The sequence below is a fragment of the Eumetopias jubatus genome, unplaced genomic scaffold (assembly GCF_037043125.1).
Source record: "Eumetopias jubatus isolate StellerSeaLion01/CBP00866 unplaced genomic scaffold, mEumJub1_p1.0 scaffold_14, whole genome shotgun sequence".
Classification (NCBI taxonomy): Eukaryota; Metazoa; Chordata; class Mammalia; order Carnivora; family Otariidae; genus Eumetopias; species Eumetopias jubatus.
In genome coordinates this window covers 74,207,494-74,218,177 of record NW_028274820.1, presented here as the reverse complement: position 1 = coordinate 74,218,177, position 10,684 = coordinate 74,207,494, and positions in this window count along the sequence as shown.

Here is a 10,684-nt window from a genome sequence, read left to right as displayed (position 1 = left end):
TCACCCTGAGACTACTTTTACTGTCATCTTGGGAACTCCCTTCACTTCTCTCCCATCTTGTTTGTCCTGTACCTATCTTTAATTTGGATTCCTTATTCCTTTTGTGCAACACATTCTCTAGTAGTTTCCTGAGGAAAGGACCATGAGTAGTGCATTTTGTTTTGAGATTTGCATGTCTGAAGTGTCTTTTTTCCCCCACCTATCACATTTAATTGATAGTTTTTCCAGGTATAGAAGTATCAATTGAGAATAATTTTCGTATGAAATTTTGAAGGCATTGTTCCGTACCTTTCTAGCTTCTAAAACTGCTGTTGAGAAGTCATTATTCTTATCCTCTTCTATTTAAAAACAAGAAATTGAGTTTTTATGATACCTATGATTTGAAATTAACAACCCGTGTTTAAATCCTGGCTCTGCCACTTTGGCATCTGTTGATATGGAATTCCTCTATGCTCAATTTTCACATCTGTGAATGGGGTATAATAATAGTACCTACATTGTAGAATTGTTCTCTGGATCAAATCACTTAATATATGAAAAGCACTAATAATAGAACCTGACAAATGGCAAAATGTTCTTTTCATATTTGCTGTCCTTTTCATCATTATCATACAATGGGAATCCATTTAGGGATTTTTAAGGAGAGTGTTTGAACAGACAATCACCGGCTACTGGGTAGTGGATGGTTCGGAAAGGGGGTGAGACATAAAGTGCAGAAACAAGTTAGAGTGACCACTTCTAAACGAACCTGCTTCAGGCTAGTGTTGTGAATCAGATGTTGCGTGTTAGGGGAGCATTAAAAAAAATTGCAAAATAATATCCTATTTTCTCAGATGAAAACCCTTAACTACCCAATAGACAAAGCACATTTTTAGGGCTACAGAAAAGCTGGGGCACAACAATTTAGACAAACAGGAATGCTTTATTTTTGATATTTCAAGAAAAAGCGGTACAAGTCAATGTGGGGGAAATTGGAACTTTGTCCAACTTCCTTACATGCATTTTTAAGAGTTGAACTTTTTTTTTTTTTTTTTTAATTAGACGTGAGAAGGTGGGAACAGAAGTTTTCATAATGGCTTTCACTGCTTTGGCTACTAAAGATCTTAATCCAGACCCGACTCTGGCTCTGAAGATGTTATCTGGCCCCTAAGGAGCAGAAATAGACTCCACTACACATTTGCTCATTTCAGACTCATCACACCCATGGCCGTGCATGTGTCTTCATGAATCATAGAAAAGAAGACGCTTAGCTGAGAAATCTAATCATTGATTGTCCACACATTGTTCACTTTTCTCTCTCCTCTTTAATTAAAAATTCACTTTTACTATATAGGCAATTGGGGTCATGTCACTATTGAATCCCATTTTCTCTGTCAAAACAATTATACTTTCATCAAGGAGTCATTTCTGAGAAGGAGAACCTATTCATAAATATTCATAAATAAACAATGTAGCCAGATAACCTAGAAATAGAGTTTGAATTTGGCTATCCCTAAGGGGAAAATAAAAAGTAACTTTCTGTTCCAACCGTGTTCCAAAATACGACCACCACCAATTTGCCCGTGCTGTCCTTTCTTCTTTTCTAAAATGCACGTGTGGCTGCTTCCGTGACTGATATTGAGCCAGGCTTGCACATCCACTTTATTTTTTTGTCATCCAATTTAAATTATTTTTATGATGCAGAGTCCAGTAATGAAGGAGTGCATCGCAGCCTGGGACATCTGGCAACGTAGAAGGTGTCAATAGAATAATCAATTATTCCTGCGGCTAATGCTTGTCATGCCCTCTCACAGAAAGTGGGGGCAAAAGGAAGGTGATACTTAATTCACAGCAAGAAGACAGACCATTTAATTGGATTAGCTGGCATCTCCCTTTTATCTTTCTACTCTTATCCCCACTTCTTACCAGCCCCCTCTCCTCCCACCACACACACATCAAAAGTGACAGAGTTTGGCAATTATGCGGAAAACAGGAGCGAATTCTTAAATGAACCAATTGGATTGACTTAGGAGGTTCAGGATCCACGCTGCTCTGGTCCTACAGTCATCAGGGATGAAGCGATGAGAGTCTAAAGCAAAGACCGTGCAGCTCCCTTGACCACCTCCCCCAAGTGTGGTCCCGTCAACAATTGCTACCCCCTGCTTCCACCTAGACAGTGGGGCTGCTCTAGGGTCAGCTAATGCAGCACTTTTCCAAAGTATAAGTGTTCAAATCATCCTTCTGGAAGGTCAGTGCTAGATGGCAGTGCAGTACTCCCTGACTTTCCCCTTCAGTCAAATTCAAATTCTACTTGGCTCCAGAGGCGGCGAGTTGTAACTCTAGTCTATTTACATCGTATTACTGTAAATAATGGAAATCAGCATGCAATACGCCAAAGTGAATCATCTTTTGAAATCAATGAAAATTGGAAATGGGTTTCATTTCTCACTCAAAGGGTTGCTCTTGAGTAGCACCTTATTATATTACTAGCAATATTTGAGCTGGAGAGGTATTATCTAGTGGAAAAATTCCGAGCTCATAATCAAGAAATTTGGGTTCCATTCCTTCTTCAGGTGGCAAAGAAGACAATACTGAACATGTACTGAAAGGCGCTATTCTAAGCACTTCACGTATATTATTTTGTTTAATGTGCACAAAACCCCTGTGAGTTAAGTTTTATTATTATCTCCATTTTATGAAGAAGGTGTTAGGGACGCAGATTCAACCTCAACAGTCTGACCCCATTGTTTCCCATCCACATAACTGGGGTGAATTTTTTTAGAGATTTTATTTATTTATTTGACAGAGAGAGAGAGTACAAGGAGGGGGAGCGGCAGAGGGAGAAGCAGGCTCCCCACTGAGCAGGAGACCCTGACATGGGGCTCGATCCCAGGACCCCGGGATCATGACCTGAGCCGAAGGCAGACACTTAACTGACTGAGCCACCTAGGCACCCCTAAGCTTGGGTGAGTTTTAAAATGTATTTGTGGGATGAGCAACAATCAACCAGAATAGAGGTTAAGCTTAGCTCAGGCACAGAGCCCCAGAGGCCCACAGTACACAGACATTTGCAGTGTCTGGGGTGGAAGGAGGGCCCGGAGGCCCTGGGATGGGACCAAAGCAGGGGCAGAGAACAGAGAGAGCCTTTAAAGAGCCTGCGGCAGCAGCTACCTACCAATCTCTGTAGTAATTTTTCAGTATTTTAATAATAGATAGAACCATGGTGAAGACACAAAATGAACTTCAGCCCTGTAATCTGTGCACCCCAAGTTAACTTAGCAGAGATTCTAATAAGAATCTAGCAACAAATTCCAGCAGAAGCCATATTCAGACAGTTCCCTTTTGTCTCACTGCCTGTATCTTTTTGGCCTTAAGCACATTCAAACATGTTCATTTGCAACGTTGAAGTCATTGCCATCCTAAGAAGTTGACTGATTGGATATGAAGCACAAGAAGAGAGTATGTCAGGCTCTGGATTAGTCCTAGTAGCTTTTTGAAAAAAAAAAAATGCATAGCTGAAGAATGTAGTACGTGAACCCTATTTGGAAAATTCCACAATCTTCTCAAAATATCTGAACTTTGATAAAATCACAAAGGAATAAAAGACTTGCTCAGGTATGACTCATTGTAGCACAAAAGATATTTAGCTTTATAAGAAAGTTTCACGTTTGAAGAATATTCTCTTCCTGCGGCTGATAAATGGGGGAAAAAGGGTACATTCATTTACCAAGAGCAGAATATGCCCCCAAATAGCAAACGGGGTTTTATGTAAGTCACCTTTCAAGTTAGCTAAGATTTTGTCAATTATTTGATGGGTTTTAGCGTAGGGATAAATTTGAAGCTGTTATTTTTCTGGTGAAGCCAGCAATAGGGAAATGTATGCTGAAGGAAGGAAAAGAGAAACTGGAAAATTGAGCTAACTTAATAGAAATCTAACATTTGCTGTTGCATTCAATAATTCCTTTTTTTTTTTTTTTTGCAGATCCCTTTGAAGATGAAAGGTTTTTATATTAAAATTTTTTATTACCAGGCTATCATGGGAGAAAAAAAAAAGTCGGTGCATTTCCTGTTTGAAAATATACAAGTGATCTGTTGCCTGTCTTTGTTGCAATGGTTTCTGTTCCAAAGAGAGTAGATGACAGAAACTTAAGCAACTGGAAATATTTTAAGATGAGCAACGCAGAAACACTTGAGCTGCTTGCCATTAGGCATTATGGCAGTTTGTCCGCTTGCAAAGAGAAAGGAAGTGTTGTGTTGCGGATAGCTATGGGAACTTGGTTGCATGACTCACTGGAAGCCTTTGTTATTACATGACTCAGACTTGGTAATCCTCCCCCAGTTACCTTCCTGAGTGTATCTTCATTTTGTTAAAATGTTTGAGAACTGCTGCGGAGATTCTAGTAAGTTGAAATGTGCCTTTACAAGGAGAGAGAGGGAGAAGTGTCTCTCGAGAAAGGTACGCCCTTCCTATAAACTCTGGATTTTATTATGGGCGTGTCAGTGGTACGAGAGTCTGGTGTAACACATGATGACCAGATCTATTTTATATTCAGGGAAGTCAAATGAGTTCTCTAAGTGGCACGAAGCTAAATACACTCACATAGTTTCTGAGTGTATTAGTTCTTCAGTGTGCATTAAGCCTTTCCAGATTTATCCTCAGAGGTTGGCTGTGTGCCAGAATTCAGACTGTTCTGTTGGGCAGTGGGCTGAGTATTCCCAGGTGCCGCCAGAGTTTTATGCCTCGTCCTTATTTACAGTTTTTCTTAGGATTGCTTTGAAGTGTGAACAATCAAGTTGCAGCATGCTGCAAAGTTCTTTCCACATGAGCCCTTTATTTCACTTTCTCTCGCAACGCTGAAACCCTCCTTACAGCAGAAGTATTTCTCTACAACCATCAAAATGCATTTAGAAAGATAAATTCTTTTACAAATGTTTGAGAAATAATTTTATTATCTTTTCGAATAAGATAGAAATATAAACAGCCACTATTATTCTTTCTCCACTATTTCTCTGAGGAAAGAATAGTAGTTTATCAAGCCTCTTAAGTCATTAATTATTGAATTCACGAAACCTCTTACAGCTCGATGACACACGAGGTGGGGCTTGCAAGTATCTTGTGTATAATCTGCATTGTGGGTTATTTGGAATGCATAACAAAGCTCCTAATACTGATATGATAACGATTTTTTGGCGCTCAATCCACTTTTTTTGGAAAAAGGAAAATCTGTCAGAGCACGTGTACAAATCATGCCTAAACGTCCATCTTCCTAGCAATTCTGTCATTTTCAAAAAGTCCCAAACTCAGTGCAGATAGTCTGTGTTTCTAAACTCTATATTCCCTTAGAATAAAAAGCTCTGACTAGACTTGGGTGCGGGGGGGGGGTGCCCAGAAAGCAGCCAGTTCCCCAGGGCACTTTCCAAATGCCCTCCAGAGGGGACCATCTGCAGCCAGCAAGGGCGCAGACAGTGTGGACCTCTCTTCCCGAAGCAACGTGAGGTGACACAGACAGCCTTTAGGCCTTGGTGACCAGAGGAAACATGGCAGTCCTCCCAGAGCCAGCAACAAATGTTGATTTCAAATTTGGACTGAGCTTGGTATTCCCAACCCAAAGATGCTTTGCGCTGCACAGATTTTCTCCTTTTAACCCTGTTCTTTATGTGTTTGCCAAAACCATGCTCAAGATTCTGACAATAGTGTTCAAAAATAAACGTGGTTTTGTACGTGGGGGAGGTAGGGTTGTCACACGGGAGCTGAGTAGCCACGGTAAAACGTGGGATGTCTGTGTTATGCTACCCCGATCTGCAGCTCTAACAAACTTTGATTTATATGCCAACGGGGACTGGTGTGGGTGACTTCTGTTCCTTTCAGAACTTTGAATCTTTATTTTTTAAATGTCACAATTTTAAATGATTTTTTTCAGAGTTAGTCCCAGATAAATGATTCCTGGGAGGACCATGGCAGTGATTATGAGCCCACTTACACTTGTGGTTGATGGCACATTAAGCAATGATGGTGATAACGTGCAGCGATCAGTACCTATAGCATTTCTAGCCTGACCCCAAGATGAGGTTAATGCAGAAGACAAATAGGAGGGAAGCACATGCTCCATTTTTTTCATCGGGCTGTTACATAAGTAACAGATAAACATCCTCCTGTTCACACCACATCACAGCACAGGGAACTGCTGCAAACTTCAAGCCATCAACAACTTAAAATTGCTGTTGTCAAATCAATTTTTTACAGCAGACTGACCTGTTTGCAGACCGTTTTTAATAGCAGAGGAAGTGTTTGAGACTTGAGCTGGGAGTACAGAAGTGATTTCTGAAGGACATTTCAGATGTAAAAATTCCCTGTGCTGGCATCACCCTCCCCGCCCCCACCCCACATCCGTATGGCACACCCCATCAACTTCCACTGACACTTCCTCATTACCATGAAAAAGCTCAGGAATTCTTGGGGATTTTGCGGAGCATCCTTCCCCTTTCAGACCCAGGCCCTCACTGACACCTCCACAGATGGTTTTCTGAATTTTATGTCCCAGTAAGCGGTAGGGTTTGAGTTTTTAAAGTTATATAAGCACTGACTTCCAAGTTCATTTCTTTGACTTCTCTGGTCATTGGTACTCACCTCATGTGTCCCCACTGCAGGGGCTGAAACACGGAGTAGCTTTTTGGGTGACTGGTCACAAAGCCACATGGGCACATTTAATAGGAAGAAATGTGGGCTCGGTTACGTGGTGTGAGCAGATTGTCAAGGATACATATCTTTTTATTTTCTTAACCCAAACACAGCCTCTGTAGACTTCTTTTGAATGTTGAAGTTACACCTTCCTCTTCAGATGATAAAAGAATTCAGTGTGAAATTTGCTTTATAAATTTTTGTGAAAGTTCTGTCGCTCTCCTATAATACTTCAGGAGTATATATAGGGAACACATTCAACTGATTCTCTTGATGCCTTAATGATAGGAGGCAGGAGGAAAATTCTGTATGGGTTTCATCCTTATTTCTTACTCATTCTCTCCTCTGTATCATCTGAGCTTGTATTATAGTGACACCGTACTCTTTAATAAAAATAAAAATAAAAGCAGGGGGTTAGTTTTATTATAGTACCGTAACACCCAGGAAAAGTGTTGCCCACAGAAATTTGTCACTAGAACATCAGGGATCTTATAAAATGGTACTACTACATGGTGAAGTTCAAATGGCAAACAGGGATGGTGTTTTTTCAAGTCAACATCCAAACCTATTTAGATTTGGAATGAGCATTTTGCTGGTCATGTGTGTTTACTTATTTCCAAGATATTAGATGCCGCCAGGTCAGAATCATATGACATACAAAGAAAACAGTACCTTGACAGTGTCAGCATTTCCATTATAAGGCTTTTTCCCCTCCTAGGATGTTTTAATATCTAGTCAAAATTGAAGTTATCTAAAAGTTAGCACCCAGCCCAGGAACTACATTTGTTGAAAATAAATTTTGCAGAAAACTCCTCTTGGCTATTTTTAAATGATAGCATTTCACCCACACAAGAAAGTACATTTTTGCTTATTTATTTTATTTTATTTTTATTTCTGGCCTCATATGACTCAAGTACAACTTCGTTTTCAACCATTAGCCCATGATGTTGACTGGTGCCTGTAGGCATTTCAGGGATAAAAATAATATGACCAAGTTATTTTGTTTGGAAAAGCAGCTTCTTCACATGTGCTGTATTTTTTTTCAATAAATATTTCATAAATCTTTTTCAAGCATGGTCTTATCCTTTAGTGCATATGGGAGGCAGCTGAATCTAAACCAAGTGGATATCCTGGAGCTCAGATTCCATTATTCAGGACCAGATTCCTCTTCTCTGAAGTTTGTCGAATGCAGAAATATGCATGACAAGCCCCTTAATATCAGGAATTATTACTAGTCATTTCTGTATTTTAAGAAAAACACATTTTAAGTTACTGTGTTTTGTGAACACTACATTCCAGGGAAAGGGCCAAAGTACTTCTGTTCTCCTGGCTGGGGTATCTCTCTCAGTTTCCATTCTATTAAACCGTGTTTCTGAGTTACTGAACTAGTTCATCCACCAAGCAGAAAAGTACATTATCCTTGCCTCTCCAGATTTAGCCAACCTAGGAAGACAGTGCGCATACACAGAGGAAGAAAGAATAAGAATCATAGCTCCAATGATAACCAAATACGCCTCTCAGAAGTATTAAAAAAAAAAGGCAACAAACAGAATTAAACAGGCAAGGGAAGACTTTATTCACGGTTATTGCAATAGGCGTCAAGACGATGGCAGCAGGGGAGAGAGGTTGAACTCAGCTCTATTGGAACAAAAGGCAGGAAGATTTGTAAGCACTGAGGTGACTTAGTGGAAAAGGACTGGAGGAGACTGTGGGGAGGCTGAGCCTGAGTAAGCCATCCGCGTTTGCTACTTGGCACTTAGGACGTGAGGTCCCTGCCCTCCCACAGATACAGACAGACTAGGGGCCCTATCTTTCTTGATAATTGCACTTCAAAGGGATGGCTCCTAGGTCCTTGAGAAAGGCATCCCTGGGTTTTTTAAAACTGGCTGGAGCCTGGGAGAAGATTTACATCTCAGGGACAGAGAAAGTATTTGCTGTTGCAAGTTCTCTAAAGCAAATACTCAGAAAAGGGAGGTCAGGGGCTTATAGTCACAAAGAATCGCACTTAAAGTCTAGTTAACCTGAGGAGAACATGAAGGCCGTCTTGGCCAAAAGCCATATGGATCTTGAGGGAAGAAAGTCAAGGGTCTGGGGACCAATCTCAGGATCTTTTCTCTTAATCTTATAATCTCCAACTTTTCATGTGTTTGAGTGCCTGGGTTCCCCAAACCCACACTTTCCCTAGCGGGCTTAGACTTACAAGGGTTTGAGGAAACACAGTGAGTCCCCTGGTCTTTACTTGTTTCCGCTTTACCACTTGTTGGCTTTAAATGCCAATTTCTGCTTCTGTCCTGGGAATCTCATCCTTGATAGTACTAGTCTCCCCTGTGCCAGGGAGGTGGGAATGACCATGACAACCTTCTTAATTATTCTCCAAAGACCATGTGCTCTTTTGGCTTGTATCATCTCCCAGGAACTAGACACAGAATTCCCAGGGCTTGGACCAAATACTGTTTGAAAGTCAGCACCCTTAGCACTATGTGTCTCTCATTAAGAGACACTTAGAACTAACATCTCTGAAAACCCATCAGCAGCCTTCCCCTCCGCCACCCCCACATCTGCTGCCGGCACCTTCTTTTTTCAGTGTACCACTCAAGGGTGCTGTCTTCTTCCCACCAGTTGGTTCCGCTGGCGCCCTTGTGAGAGAGCGCCCCTGACCTTCAGCAGCTCCGTCACTGTAGATGTTCTGGTGTTGCTGTCCTCGTCACTCTCAGCCTTTTACAGAATCCACCACCTGTTTAACAGCCGGCTGCGCTTCAAAGCTTTCTCTCCCCTTGGATTCTAGGACAATGCATTTTTCTGGTTCTCTTCTTATTTCTCAAAATTTTCCTTTTCCGTATCTTTCACGGGCCCAATGTCTTCTGTCAATGCCCTGAAGGGAGCAATACACCAAGGATCTCCCCTCTGCTTCCCCCTCGTCTTCATCCATAACTTCCTATTTGGCCACTTGCACAGTTTCAGCTCCCACCTTAGTGCTCAGGACTGGAGACACTAAGCTCCAGGCTCAAAATTCTGTCTCTTAGACACAGAGAACCTAAGGTTATGCTAAGATCTCAAACGGAATATGTTCCAAACACAATTCCGTCATCCTCACCCCTGCACGCCTGCACCTCACCTTCTGCCCCAGTCTCAACCTAACATTCTATTCACGTTTCACTGATGGAGCTTCACCTGTCCTTGAGCTTTCACCCTGACCGGAGTGCTCCTGCCCTGCCCAGTGGTGCTCCACGTCCTCGCCCTTCACGCCCCAGGCATTGCTTCCATGTTGAGCCTGTACAGCTCCCTGTTCAAATTGTTCCTTTTATTCCTGGTTCACATTAAATGTGGCCTCGTCTGTGACCAGTTCCCCCATTCCTTGGATTATAATTAATCTCTACGCAACACACCATTGTTTCTATCCTTTAGAACATGCACTAAATTCTGCTTAGCATTATAACGTATTGTCTGCATCGCTTTCTCTTTCACTAAATGGAAAATTCCTTCATGGCAAAAATTACATCCTATTTTTCATTTTATCCCCCCAAATTATCTTTCACAGAGTAGGTCTTCACGGTTGGGGGCGTGGTAATTATGTATCAGTGCAGTTTCTGGTATTTTTTACTTCTTACATTCTGTGGACAATAGCAAATAAGTATTTTATTTCATGTTTTGAATCCCTGAGAGGTGAGAAGAGCACTCTGCATTCTCTCGTAGTAACAGGAAGAGGTCCAGCTGTCTTTGGATTAGTCTTCAAAACCCAATTAAAACAAGCCAATATTATTGCAAAATCCCAGTGTAAATGCTTTACCCAATTAGCTGTAAGCAGATATAACTCTTGGGAGGGTCTGCCCTCTGTTTTCACGTGGAAATGTGTGTCAGAGCAGGAAACTTGCAAAGGATTACCATAGACATTTCTCCCTGCAAAGATAAGCAGACTTCAGGGAAGTTTTGGTTGGCTTATTCCAGCCTAGCTGGATCACACAGAGAAGGCACCATAACCCACTGAAGGAATGAGCCAAACAACCATGGAGTGCTGTGATCCAGCGT